Source organism: Haliotis rubra, unplaced genomic scaffold (assembly GCF_003918875.1).
Source record: "Haliotis rubra isolate DU_JTF1 unplaced genomic scaffold, ASM391887v1 Scf16, whole genome shotgun sequence".
NCBI classification, from domain to species: domain Eukaryota; kingdom Metazoa; phylum Mollusca; class Gastropoda; order Lepetellida; family Haliotidae; genus Haliotis; species Haliotis rubra.
In genome coordinates, this window is record NW_025765558.1 from 3,065,819 (window position 1) to 3,080,698 (window position 14,880).

The window sequence follows — 14,880 nt, forward strand, 5'->3', positions numbered from 1 at the left end:
GCTTGGAAGCAAAGAATCCAGACCTATCAAGACTATGAAATCTGTCCCAAATTAATAGCACCCTCATCGTCCCCTCCCCCACCCCAACAACCTCCCCTCTTCCAACCCTCACCCCCTGAAAATATCATTTTTCTCAAAATGTCATTTCGCTTGCAGAAGCAAAATGTTCAGCGACCCAGGCCTCTCAAGACTATGTGAAATGACCAGTCCCTAAATAATACCACCCTCCCCGCCCCCGCCCCCACCCCCCACCACCCCTCTCTTCCCACTCCCCACTCTCTTCCCATCCCCACCCCTCACACACTACACACACATATCTTGCTGCACCAAGAAAATCGTTATCGTGATAACTGTTTACGTAAACAGTCAGGGCCTGTATTTCATGCCAAAATGGCACCTACGTCCATCTAATCGAGGATCTAAGTCAGCAAGTCTACCATTAGCCAGATAACCTTTGGCGGATGTGAAAACAACTTCCACAAACATCCAAATAGTGATAGGATCTCAGGTATCATTTTGTAGGATTATCGGTGAAACTCTGCCCGTGGCTAGTAGCAGTGACTGCATGTATACAACAGTGTGTGTTTATGTACAGTGGCGATTGACAAATGATAACGGGAGAGGTGCACTTTAGCGTATGTGCCAACGAAACTACGGCTTAGAAGACTACGCTCAGTAATCTCAGATGTTCTGTTTACGTTTCCTTGTGGAAAAACGTGTTTTAAAACATATGTATGCGCATAAACGCAACACTGATCTTACGTTAGAGAACATTAATACGCCGGAAAGAGAAGTACACTGTTTTGATGGTTAAAGGGAATAAACAATATATATGTTATTTCGATGGTGGTGTGTTTGACATTTTGTGTTTTCGACAATATCTTTGCAGTGACCCGAGCACAGCCTTCTGATGTTTTACTAACGATTGCATCTGTTCAGTCAATTTCTGTTTTCACTTGTATACCTTTTTCGCTCAGCGGTGTAGTTTGTATTCATAGAATCGACAGGCTGCGGGAACAGTGGTTTTCTCAATGGGATATATCTGCAGTATTTAGATGAACAAAGGGTAGTGTTGGAAATGATGTTCATAACGTTTGTGAGACCGGTTGAACCTCGTCTCACCTTAACGCTGGTGGAAAGTCGAAACAGATGCAAGTCGCAGACGTTCTCCACTTTGGTGAAACCCCACAAGCCGAGAAACAAAATCGAGGTGTACCAGGGTTGAACCCTAAACCCCACTATAATGATCATAATGACAACTGTGCACTGCGAATTGCAGTATATATGTCACATATATATATATATATATATATGTATATGCTTTCACACATACAAGATATGTATATACATCAGTATAAAATACACTTTCTCTCACACACTATATATATATATATATATATAAAGCTTTACCTCAGTGCAAAATCAAAAGTGAGAAAATAGAATTCCACTTGGCGAGATTTCTGGCTCTTGACAGGGGTTACGGGGACACATTCTAGTTACTTTCATTATCTATCAACCATGTACACCAATTTGAAAAGGACAGTGACGTTTAGCTGGGGTTTCTTCTTTATCCCAGTATTCGTTAAAAAGACATCAGCTAAGCATGGCATGTACTGACATGGTATTCAGGATGTACCCAGCTATGAGACCGATATCGAAAGACTTAAAATCCTCCTTTAGAGCATAACTAAAGTATTTTTCAGTTATCAGTAAGTTAATAAGATATTTTTAGATATTAGAATATACTTGAATGTTATTCTCACTATCCTCAAGGTAGATATCGAGCAATATACCACGTGGGTTGATTATCGGGTCAATATCTGTGGTTATTAATTTTTGTGAACGACCTCTCAAGGGGTTTGTTATCAGATACCCAACCTTCCCAAGAGGTTGGTTACCATATAACCCCCAAGGGCGGTTATCTGACCAACTCTCGGTGCGATACCGGGAACAAGACTCAGCTTTGCCTCACCTTATTCCCGGTATCGCACCTCGAGAGGAACTTTTCCCATGGCAGATTGGGTCTGACAACCCTATACCTCTACCTCAATGTTTTCGTTGGAAACATCTTCAATAAATAAACAAATACAGAACCATTCAAAATGATTTATTTTTTACAATATCTGCACACTGCAGTTAATAAATTGGAACCGGCGGGACCTCCTTCCCCCTTTTCCATTCTCCTCAAAGTCACTTGAATCATCTGAAAAATGAAATTTAGATGTTTAGACAAGATCCTCATAGATAGTTTTGCAATGAATAATTTGAGTTACAACAATGATTAATTTGATGATGCATTCCTAGAACGTGAACATGACGTTTACTAACAAATTACATTCATCAGTATCAAGCATATTTTTCATGGAAATCTCAAATACCAATACACTTGGGGTTAGTACAAACTCTTGACCAATGGAATGAGAGTTCGGTCGGTGGGCCACTGTGGCCTATGAGCAGTGCATTTTCCCCTGACCAATAACGGTAAATTTCATTAGAAGAGTTAGTAATGAGAACGCTTTAAATTTTCCCCCAAGATTACGTTTCCACTGGGAGAAAGAAAACATACCTTCTGGAGTTGAAGCCTTGTGTTCCTCTTTGTTCCTCTATGCATGGTACTTCCTCGGTTTTTGGCTTCTTACTGGTGAGAATGCTGCTGACCATCTTCATTTGTTCCTCATTTACTCTCTTGTACACCCGTACACCTGCAACAGTTGTATAAAAACAATGGTACTATTGAACAATCACATAAATTCCCAAATTAGGGGGTGGGATGAAGGGCGGGGTGTGTGACCTGTTTTGTTCTAGGGAGGGTTGTGCGTGCGTGGGATGTCACCTGTGTTTGATCAGCAATTTTGTACATGAGGACGGGTTGTTGTGGGGTGAGGGCCACTATATATATAAAGTGTTAACTTTTTAACCCGCGTGCGTAGGATTGCGATCATTTTATATATAGGTTTAGGTTACACATGGTTTAGGGTACAGGTTACCCACATATACCCATATTAGAAAATTATGAAGGGTCCCTCAGCGTTAATCAGAAGAATAGGACCCTCACATTCACCCATACCCATGGTACGAGGTAGTCATCTACATATGAGACGAGGTACATCACATATGAGACATCAATACATTACAAGCAATTCAATTTAATTTAGATTACTTCATTATCTGTGAATTTAACTTGCTTAATATGATTACCAATATCCTAATATTTTCGTAAAAGGAACCGCTAGATAGGCGGTAATGAGTATAGCTTTTCTGAGTACAAATACAGATATAGACAAATGCTATGTAGGGCACGATACTTACCAGATGGCCAGTTTGCTTCAAAATCCACTCCGGCCTGGAACAGTGTCGTCGCGGCTCGCTGAGAAGTCAAGAGCATCTCCTCGTCGCAATTCATTTGCTGTAATGGCAGTTTAAAATCACGCGGTTTTACACGTGATTGTTTTGAGCTCGACTTGCACGAGATTCTGGTGCAGGAACGTATTTCGCACACTTATAGTCCGTTTGGGTTCAAATGAGAACGACAAATGATTAAATAACTCGAAATTGGGATAAGTGCACAAAACATAAGTAAGACACATGGTCCTGAAACCTCTGTACCCAACAGGATCTGAAATCGGACGGGTGTTTTATCGATCACGGAAAAAGTTGTTTAGTAAGAAGCCATCATGTAAATATTGTGCTATTTTCACGCTTCACACCGGGGGATGACAAACGGCTGATGGAACAGCGCCTGACCAGCTGGGGACATCTCACCTGGGTGTGCTGCGTTGCACCTGAACGTACGTACGTACACGTGTGAGTGTGTGTTATCTGACCAACTCTCGGTTCCGCTTGGCGGTTATTATTTCACCCGTAACAACGGTATGATAATCCTATGCTTACATTGTGATAGTATAAGTTGTTCACTGGTCTCGAGGGGGACATGGGCTTATGTACCCTCGATGTTTGTTTATGTTCCCTGAGTCCGAAGGGCGTGGGGAACATAAAGAAACATCGAAGGTACATCAACCCATGTGCCCCGAGGGACCAGTGAACAACGTATTTATCTTACCGAACTCCTCAATGGTAATTTTTAACTGTTTGAAGTACGGGTATCGGATCATAGTATGGAGTACCAGACGACAAAAACAAATTTAGAGTTATCTCCCTTATATCGATTTTCATTCGCAAAACATCGGTAATGTCCGTACATCATACGTGATTCAGTGTTATTCGAAATAAAGAATTACTACTACGGAATACCAAGTGAGTTTGGCATTCCCAGCGGGGTACATAGAAAATAATAAAAGAGCGCTCAGCCAGTCAGAAAACGACATTTATGTGTGGGGCAAGATAAATATGTATGTTATATTTGGGATTACACTTTCTTTAAAGCACAGATTCCCGTACTATTTCCAACTGAGTCCACTAAAAGTAAAGAATCTGTTTTAGTGACAAAGTCTAATCCCAAATACAGTGTGCGAAATTTACGCTGGTCCTGTGGTCCCTGGCTGGTAAAAAGTCATCAGGACCACTAAATGATAAGTTCGCAGTGGTCCTGGTGGCCAGTGAACTTTGTATTGATAGTTGAAATAACGAGAAAATACTCGAAGTAACGAGTAACTAATTAATCGAAGCTACAAGAATTGTAGCAGAATAAAATATTTGTGCTACAAAAGAGGCAGCATTAGGCTTTCGTACTTAACTGCTTTAGATTGCTTTAACACGTATAATTTGGCTCAGCAAACCAATTGAATTGTTATAGTTTTGTTCAGAAATACCATAATTCCAGTTTTAGACAAAAAAGAGTCATTGTGCAATGAACTGTATGTAGGCAGTAGTGATCAACGATTTGTGGGAAAAGTAATCTAAAGGACAAGTCACGGGCGAGCAAGACGTCCAGCGTGTTACAATTCACTATGCTAAGTTCCGTCCCTTATTATTCGAGTGAGTGAGTATGGTTTTACGCCGCTTTTAGCAATATTCCAGCAACATCACGGCGGGGGACACCGGAAATGGGCTTCACACAGTGTACCCATGTGGGGAATCGAACCCGGGTCTTCGGCGTGACGAGCGGACGCTTTAACCATTAGGCTACCTCACCGCGCCCTTATTATTGGAATCTCAGATTCATCCTAATAGTGGTTCTAGATTGTCAGCATCACACCCGTGAATGATAAATATCTACGGTCTGCAGGACGTACTGATGCAGATGATATAAATGAAATACAATTCGAATTGGCACTAATCAACTCAATCATTCCTGGAGAAAGATAACGGTAAAAGCAATATATTTTAACACACAGCTGACGAGCATACATATTCAGAATGTTCCCATTAGATACTAGCATTTACAGAATCAACGATACATATTCGAGAACTCAGGAGGTTATTGAGCTTTTGTATTACAATTCTATACACTTTAAATCGCAATGAACCAGTGTTATTAAATTCATGTTGAGTACTTCATTGGAGATGAAGTTTGTTTCATTATACTGGTAATATTATACATCAGCGTCAGAATGTAGGCCTACCCGTCGCCGCCAACACGTCACAACTGATATATGCATGCTGTGATGCCAGACGATCTGGAATGGTAAATCGCGGGAACCAGAATTCGATTGTCTTTGAAATTTAATAACGACATCCAAGAAGTTAGATCATATCAACCAAATCATTTTATACTCACTAAACAACTCAGAACTGGACATATAAACCAACAAAACACTTTCCATATTCATAAATATTTCATAGTGGTAGTTCATTGTACCATTCCTACTACTTGTATTTCATAATCATGTGTTAATAAATCACTATCAAAAGTGATGTTAAAAGGTGTTCGAGAACAAACACATGCAAAGGAAAGTCAAGTATTTACAGTGGAACATATGGTACAAGTCAAAAGAGGACACTGCTTCGGACACCATTATATTCACTGATGCGATAAATTTGAAATTGTCCTCTACATGTCCACCATAAAAACATGTGAGTTTAACCAAGGCCTTGAAAGTTGTAGCCCAGATCAAACAGCTTTGGACCAACTATCGTATAACATCTTCATAGAACGTTCATGCTCAGTTGTGCCTCCAATACTGAATGTAGGTTGAACTGCTGTAGCTTTGTTCGACATGGAAAGTTAAATGCTGTAATGTTGTAGTAATCGAGCTTGCCATAAAGTCTTGTGGGCACTTTGTTGTCACTCTGAAACATCCTGCATATATCTCAATATGAAACAGATGAAACTCCCTTGTCTCCTATATTTCTAGTTCTTGGCCCCGTTCCACAAAACGATCGTAGCGCTAAGATGATCGTAACTCCCATACTTTAACATAGACTTACGACTGTCGTAGCGCTAAGATGATCGTAACTCCCATACTTTAACATAGACTTACGACTGTCGTAGCGCTACGATGGCTTTGAGGATCGGGGCCCAGGCAGGTAAATCAATTTGAGGGAGTGTCTATTTGACAGTTATTTGATATATACGATAATTGATATACCTCAGGAAGTAAAAATCATTTCCATGGTCATAAACATGTCTTGCAATTAGATGAACACCGGCCATTATCGCTTGATCCCCGTTTACAGGTCTAGACAATGTCAACACACCCTTAATTCACGTAGAATAACAACACTGGTGCGATATCATTCACTATTTGTAACTTTATCACTACTGATCATCCAAATACAAACACTGCCGAATAAACAAACAACGCTTCAATATTCGATGGTGTCTGAAGATGAAACATAACCAGACACCTATTCAATGGTGATGTATATGATACCGGTATTTTTGACGACAGTACTTGCATGACGTCAATGTGTACTTTTTGAAGGGCGTATCTCAAACATACAAAGTGTTTCTTGCATATTTTGTTTCCTGAAGTTTGTGATGCATTTATTGCAGATAATGCGTTTTAGGGGGTACCACGAAACAAAATCAAACAAAATGGGGATCATGAGGCTGGAACAATTTGCTTGATGTTGACAGATAATATGTAGAAAAATAAAACATAAAAAACAGCTGTATTTGTATCATTTTTTTAGGCGAGGCTGACTGCTTTTTGAACGCCCCTTGTAAGTGACCACCACAAGAAGTCTCAAGGAACATCTGGATCGCTACTGAATACAATAGGAATGAATACCTGCATTCATATACAAAACAGAGAATATTTTTTCTCATATCCTGATTTTCCTAATGGTTAAATTCTGAGTTCCAAATATACAACAGACATTCAACATTCTTTAGTAAGTAGATAATGATTAATATACTGTTTACCAATATTCATAATTGACTTCCGGAAGGTCAATAAACCAAATTGCACAAATAATTATGTGTGATTGTATGTTGTCTTCATAGGGTTCTGTTTAGAATTTTCATCTCATACCTGCCTTTTACATCCCGATAGAATATTTTGATAATCGATATATTCTCCGGCTTCGACGTTTATTGTCTACCAATTCTGTTTTAAAATTCGGTTTAAAGAATATTCCCGAAGGTTTATTTCGCCATGATATGTCATATTGTGGTGGGGTTTTTTCTCAACTAAAAAGGATAGCCAGTTGACTCTATGCATAATAATCACATGTTCTCAGCGGCGTTGAGTCCGTCGTCAACAGTCAGATAATCCGAAACGTCATCAGTATAAACTCAATACCATTCCAGAGGAACCTTCAACTTTCAAAGGTTGCTATATAAGCCAGACTTGATCGGTTAATTGATCTAGATGTGTAAACAAAAACAAGGATCTATTTCAGTTTTACATGACAGTTTTGCTGGTTCTTGTTTTAGACCATGCCCTGACCTACATTGGAATCAGCTGTTTACAGGGTCGCTTTGTAGCTAGCAGCATGATGATCAACATCACTTGTTTTGTCACTTCAGCGCGCCATTATGGACCCAAATCCCTTGCTTCTAGCCAAGAGATACGTTGGGAGCACATGCCAAGAATCGTAGTTAATAGCTTGAGGGAGCTGGTGTGAGGAGAACCTATCCCACGGCCATTATTGGGGATTTGAGGTCTCATCCAATCATTTGTCTTTCCCGATGTTTGTGCAAATGGTCGCATGCTGAAGTGACAAGTTCGACGTTTTTCGCTCCTGTTTATAACTTTCTCTGTTGCCAAATGCTCACGTGATGAAATTGTGTTAACCCTGCGACTACTACAGCTACTACGACGAATACGACTCGGACGACTACCTACTACTACGTTTTGTATATTAATCATTACCAGAATAACATTGTAAAGAAAAAGTAATTGCAAAAAACTTACAAATATTTTGGAAAGATTTATTTTTAATGTTATGTCATGGTTGAATGCGACATCACAGCCACTGTCAATAAACTAATATTGACAGTAGCGGGCGACCTCGACTAGATGAAAACTACAAAAGCAATTGCAAGCTGTCGTTCATTTCCCGATGAACATCAGTGGGCCATGTCGCGTGGTTGGAGAGATGTAACTGAACTGTATATTTTTAGATTATATTTCATACACATTATGGAACCATTGGGACGGTTTTATAATACGACGCGACAAAAAAACCTCTCCTTATTAATAAAGTCCGCTTCTGATAATAATACGTTATGATTCTTGTAACTGTCAATATAAGAAATGCAGTTGTATTGTTGACGTTCATCAGGTGATGAAGAATTTTCCATGAAGCTCACTAGAGGCACTGTCTTCATCAACCAATGAACGTTAACAAATACATGTATAGCGCCGATAGCCAGCTCTGCTCAAAGGCGCTTTGTGTTTCCCTCGTACACTGGATGTCAATCTCAACGGCACATCGTATTGTCAATCTCAACTCCCTGGGGAGCATACAACTCTTGCAGCCACTAGGCGCACCGAGTTATTGTGGCATTCCCATCCTTACGAGGTACCCATTCACAGCTGGGTGGACTGGGACACATAGTCACAGTACTTTGTCCAAGTTTACTGCACGTTGCTGTACCCGCAACTAGGTGTTTGCACGTATTCATGAGGCCACCATCTTGTCATATATCAACGGATTAGTGGGTTCTTTTAAGTGCACAGACTTGTGTACTGTACACTACGAGTTGTGACAACACTGAAAGAGTCTGCACACAAAGTTGACTCCAAGGTTTTTTACACCCGGTCACAGGTGGGCTCGATCCCGTCACCTCAAGCTCGCTAGATCACTAGCCTGGCGCTTTAGCCAGTTCGCCCACCACGACCCCCACAATATATGGACAATATATTTCGATGAACAACTTCTTCATTGTAATTAGGATCGACATACAACAAAGATTGTTCATTTAGATCTCTTTTCCTAAGTTGGTACTTGTTGTAATGTCTCTCAGCAATAGTCACCAGCTTCGGGTCTTACGTGTCACAATATCTGAAAGACAAATATAGTTGTCGACCTCGTGGAGATCTTGTGTATTCCGGGGTTCGACACAACTAAAGTCAATTTCCGAAAACCGTGACCGGAGGAAACAATGCTTATTTTGGATACTTTCGGCACAAAAATGTGTTCGAGACAACCGGAACTTCGACTAATTCAAGTTCGACACATCTATGTCCGACTTATGAATATATAAAACCTCCTAGCAATGTAAATCTTATCTGAAATACATGTACTGGGTCCACTATAACAGTCGAGTTAGCAAAGCTAATTGACGAACATAGTGCCGAGGTTATTACTAGGCAGTGTTATTGGTTTTGTCTATATAAATTGTAAATTCGACATATCAAGGATTGCTGATCGGCGTTGTTTAAATTACTAATGACGCATTGTACTGATATCGCATTGATGTCATACATATAATAAAACCTGTTTCTGGACTTTGTTGAGTATGGACTTGCCCATAGTGTATATGTTACCATGAAATTCTATCGATAGGGCTCTTCGATTGACAACCATCTAAGGGATTATTGAGGAATTACCTAGGGCTGCGATGAGATCATCTCAATTGATAGCTCTGTTCCTGTTCTAATGATTATTTCACAAGAGGTCATTCACCAGGGTGTATTTCAAGCGTCGACAACAACCGCCAGTGGCCAGACTTGTTTGTTGTGTTCAAAGGGGAAGTGGTGTAAACTAGTTTCTCTCAAGATCAAATACAAGCATGGACGGTTCATTCAGATATTCACAAGTATCTGTTCTGAAATAAAAATGAGCCTCCTGCCATCAAAGGGTAGTTGCCAGCATATTTGCCTTCAAGAACAGCATACCTCCATGGCTAGCTAATTCACACAGAAAAGCTTCCCTGTCTCAAATAATTACCGACGGAAAGCCCAACTCGACACAACGTCTGTAGGCCTTGTGCCCTTAGCGAGTCCTGCCATACCCAAATCCCTCAATTAGCATGTCGTCCTGTTGATGGCACAAACTCCCTGCAGCGTAGCAGTTCCGATGAGAAACATCATACAACATTCATAACCTCAGAGGTAACGCCAGTCATCATCAAGCTTATCGATTCAGGAAACTTTACTTTCGACACGCTTGGTTTTTCAGAATAGTCCCAAATTAACGTTTCGAATTTAGACCAGCATTGATTTCCGTACATACTTCAAGTGGAACTTCTTCCGTGCACAGGAAGTGGTGCCACTTAACATTTACATGGGTTCTAGGTAACCTTTCGTAATATTTTAAGAAAAATGAAAGAAACACATGGGGAACATTAGCGATTGTATAAGTTGGACATTTTTGTGTGAGGTAGCATCTCAGAAGTGCGTGATAGAAACGCAATGCATTATTAATTACAAACTCTTAATATCTTAAGAATCTCATTGTATTTAACGGACAATACGTCTCTCTCGGATGCATATGAGGAGACGATTTCACTCTCTATGAATGGATGTCGGAAAACCAAGTTCTATGGATAGTCAACTTCTTTATTGCAATGAATTCGACGTTTTGATAAAGATACTTGTGTAGATACGTTGTCATCTCTCGCTTGATAAAGGTGTTAGTATCTACAACGAAACGTCGCATTCATTGCAATAAAGAGGTTATACCGTTGTTTATCCATAGAACTTGGTATTTCGTCATCTTTACAGCTTCTAAAAAGGCCTCTCAAAGAAGTAAATGGAAATCGTATATTTAAGCATGAACATGAGCACAGGGGTTCATTGAATCAGCTCAGTAAATCCCACAGTGTATTATTGGACTGGCATAAATCTCTTCGGCATTAATTCTGAGTTTATGCCATAATTTCTACATTACATAAGTAACAAGAATATGTTGTCCCTATAATCGTGGTACTGTCCGTTTATCTGGCATTTTATATTGTAAGGAAATAATTAATGCACACTCATGGATTTATCATTCCAGTCTTTGAGCACGGCTAGAATATTATCAGTTTGAAATATTTATGAGATAGGTTCCGTAGGGTGTGAAAGGCAATATCACTGTGATGAAATGTATATAATGGATCAATGGACACCAGGTGCCAATAAAACCCCGTATGTCCAGCTTCCATGATTAATTCGGACGATGGCCGTGAGGAATGTCTATACACATTTCAATTATCCAAGTACATTGTATATACTCTACACCAATGTTTCATTTATGCTAACCCTATTGATTTCACCATCTGCTGTATACTCCTGAAAACAGGAATGCTATATCACAACTTTAGTGGCGGTCTGTTTTGCTGTACAACGCGCTCGTCAGGTAGAAACACAAGGGACAGGTAGGAAAATGAAATCTTTCTTAAACACCAACATATGCAAACAATTTTATTAAATGGATTTGTTAACATGTTTCACAGTGCTTGAAAATACAACAAGATATAGTTATTCGGCATTCTACGCGTTCGGTTTCAAATGAAATTTAAAGACTATCAATTCGGTATAACATTCATCTAATTTTCAAACACAGTACATTTAAGTGATGTGTTTGATGCAGATGCCATAGTTATGTGTTGGACCTTAAGGCAGTGTCGGCGACAGGTTTTAAGAATATAAACGTTTCAATAACGTTTTTAAAAACAAACTTTCAGTCAGATTCAAATTTCAAGTGCATGCCCTTCTTTTCCTCTGCAGTGCAACAGGCATTATAGCGTACAGCATTAATCAACAATCATACACTGACGTTTTATGCAAAGCGTATGAGCACTGTGTGTAACTGACTGATCAAGATGAGGCCATGCTTATTCTTTACGCAATCGCTCCTCGCTGATTGTCAGTGGTCATCCCGTTGGTCATCAATGCTGTTCTGACATTCACGCCCACTGCAATGTTTCTGTAGAAAATAGACACTCATTGTGCTTTGGCGCTGGCGTTTTTCTCTCGTCTTGAGTGTTTATTTTTCATGCAGGCGTACAAAAATAATAAAGCATTATCTCATCGTGTGCACCAAAACCTGTGGCTGGTGTGATGACGTAAATATTACGGTTGTGATTTTGAAATTATTTTTGCAATCAAGATTCTCGGCTTCAATTGTTAGCCGTATTTCCTATTCGGTTATCAAACACAACAACTACCAATTTTAAAACATCGGTTTTAGTATTGGCTAAATAGCGACAAACACTTTCATATTTACACGAAATTAACAAGAAGAGACTAATGTAAGCTTCTGACTATATCATGAGCTTATATTGTGTGCACGAATTACCATCCATTTTTAAAACCATAATGGTCACGCCACGACTTTGGCCTCGTAGTTAAATGTGAGCCAGTAAGTCAGCCTTTGGAAATGGAGGTTAACATTAATGTGCAAACACAGTCATGCAAAGACTAGTAAATTGTTGACTTGACCAAACACAAGACCATATGGTAGAAAGGTACAAGTCAGAATAGGGGATTATATGGGAAATCATTACATTAATTACACGTTAGTGTCACATTATACGTTTACCAATTTTGAAGAAGTTATGTGCGATAATTTCACCCTTTGGTAAATTGATGTCTTAACACTGCATCGCTACATCGAGAATATTCTCAAAACCCTCTTTCCTTATTGAAGCCAGAGAGAACTCACTGACAATTGCAACACTTGCTTTTCCAAATATACATCATTAAATAGTCAAATTGGTCCAATTACCCCTAAATAGAGTTACGGAGATAACCTCAAGTATTAACGTAGAGTTGTGAGTGATATAATTGCCATAGTACCTTGCCTGCCTTCGCCTTGCTAGTCGTGTAAGGGACAGACGCTTGTGTTAGTGCCAGTAACGTGGACACGGTAGACCAGAATGTCATTCAGAAGACCTGTCTGGTCTAAGAATAGACCGGATCTGGTGCCAGACCGCTGGAGGGGCATCTGAGACTGAATGGTTGATGTTGTTTCCGTAAGTCGTAGACTTGGGAGAGCAGGAGGACTGGGGGAGATTCCGGTGATCAGCCCCCGGATTAACGCTGGGAGAAGAACGGACATATCTGACGGGCTGTTCTTATTTAGGTGTGAATCACTGGCGTACCTACAAGTATTTATATTGCACTTGTTGGGACTACCACTTGGCACGTTCTTTATATAAATTACAAACTACGAATCAGTAGAAATGCTGAAAATGTTTACATCAAACTTGTATTTACATATTAATAAAGTATTTATAACGCATGTCTTTTTGAAAGGCATAGAACTATATCGCTTCTGTCATGCAAATAAACAACATATTTCTGTAAGCCACTCACATTAATGTTTCATTCGCATCTACCATGCAAATAAATAACTTTTGTCAGGCACTGGATAAAATGTTTCCAGCCGATCTATCTTGCAAATTAACAACGTATTTCTGTATGCTATCCTTTGAACTGTTGCAACAGCTTCTACCATGCAGCTGGTTCAATTGCTTCTACCGTACAAATGAACAACGTTTTTCCATAAGCTATGCATATAGCTGTTTCAGTGGAATGTATCATGCAAATGAATAACGCTTTTCTGTGGGCATTGCAAAGGGACTGTTTCTGTCGCTTCTACCATTCAAATAAAAAATGTATTTCCACAGACCATGTATAGGGCTGTTTAAATCGCTTGTATAATGCCAAAAATAACGCATTTCAGAAGGCAAGGAACTGTTTCAGTCGCTCCTATAATGCAATTAAACAACGATTATATTTTCGTTAGCAATGCAAAGAACTTGTCCCATCGCAATCGTCATGCCTACATGTGTAAATAACGTAACTTCAAGGTTCAGGCTCTAAGTAATTTCTGGACAACTCGATGCAAAATGATATATAGCTTTAGTATTTACTGTGAGTATATATTTCTCACCAACACCCAGGCCCGGATAGGGTTGCTTTTGTATACGCCCATCATCCGATCTGTACAGTCTAGCCACGTACAGACTCATCACAACATGAAGTCAAAGATAATCAAACCCAAATCGTTGCTCAATCTCTATATAATGCTCTTTAAAGTATGTGTCGACTCATTTCGGGTCCAGGTTGATAGTCAAGTGGACATTACGTCATATAACACGCGATGTCTGAATTGTTCGTGTTGTCTTAATGAAAGTTGTGTGAGAGTCAGACACATATATAACCCCATGGGGTTCGCAGAGACATTTCCATTTCTGTGTTGGGGAAATGAGAAATCTGAGCTATTTGTAAGTCATCATAATAAAGTATGTGGCATACTGTGATATATCTGATAGTATGCTATCTCCGGAGATAAGGGAAGCTTTTTTGTTAGTCAATATAACAAAGTATGTGGTATAGTGTGATTTATCTGGTTATCTCCGGAGATATTGTGGGTCGGTTACAACGGAAGCTTTTTTGTAGGTCAATATAATAAAGTATATGGTACACTGTAATATATATGTGTAAACGGGGCGGTGGGGGTAGCCTAGTGGTTAAAGCGTTCGCTCCTTAGGCCGAAGACTAATTACAATGGGTACAATGTTTGAAGCAATTTCTGGTGCCCCCCCGCCCTGATATTGCTGGAATATTCCTAAAAGCGGCGTAAAACTAAACTCAC

The 14,880-nt window shown here is 39.6% G+C and overlaps 1 long non-coding RNA gene across 1 annotated transcript; it reads right to left on the minus strand.

Annotated features, from left to right (window-relative positions):
* Positions 1–2,094: 2,094 nt before the first annotated feature.
* LOC124271336 lies at positions 2,095–3,395 on the minus strand. The gene is made up of 3 exons (XR_006897013.1): positions 3,310–3,395; positions 2,567–2,702; positions 2,095–2,203 (listed from the first exon to the last, which is right to left on the minus strand). It is a non-coding gene; the product is annotated as an uncharacterized LOC124271336 (long non-coding RNA).
* Positions 3,396–14,880: the final 11,485 nt, after the last annotated feature.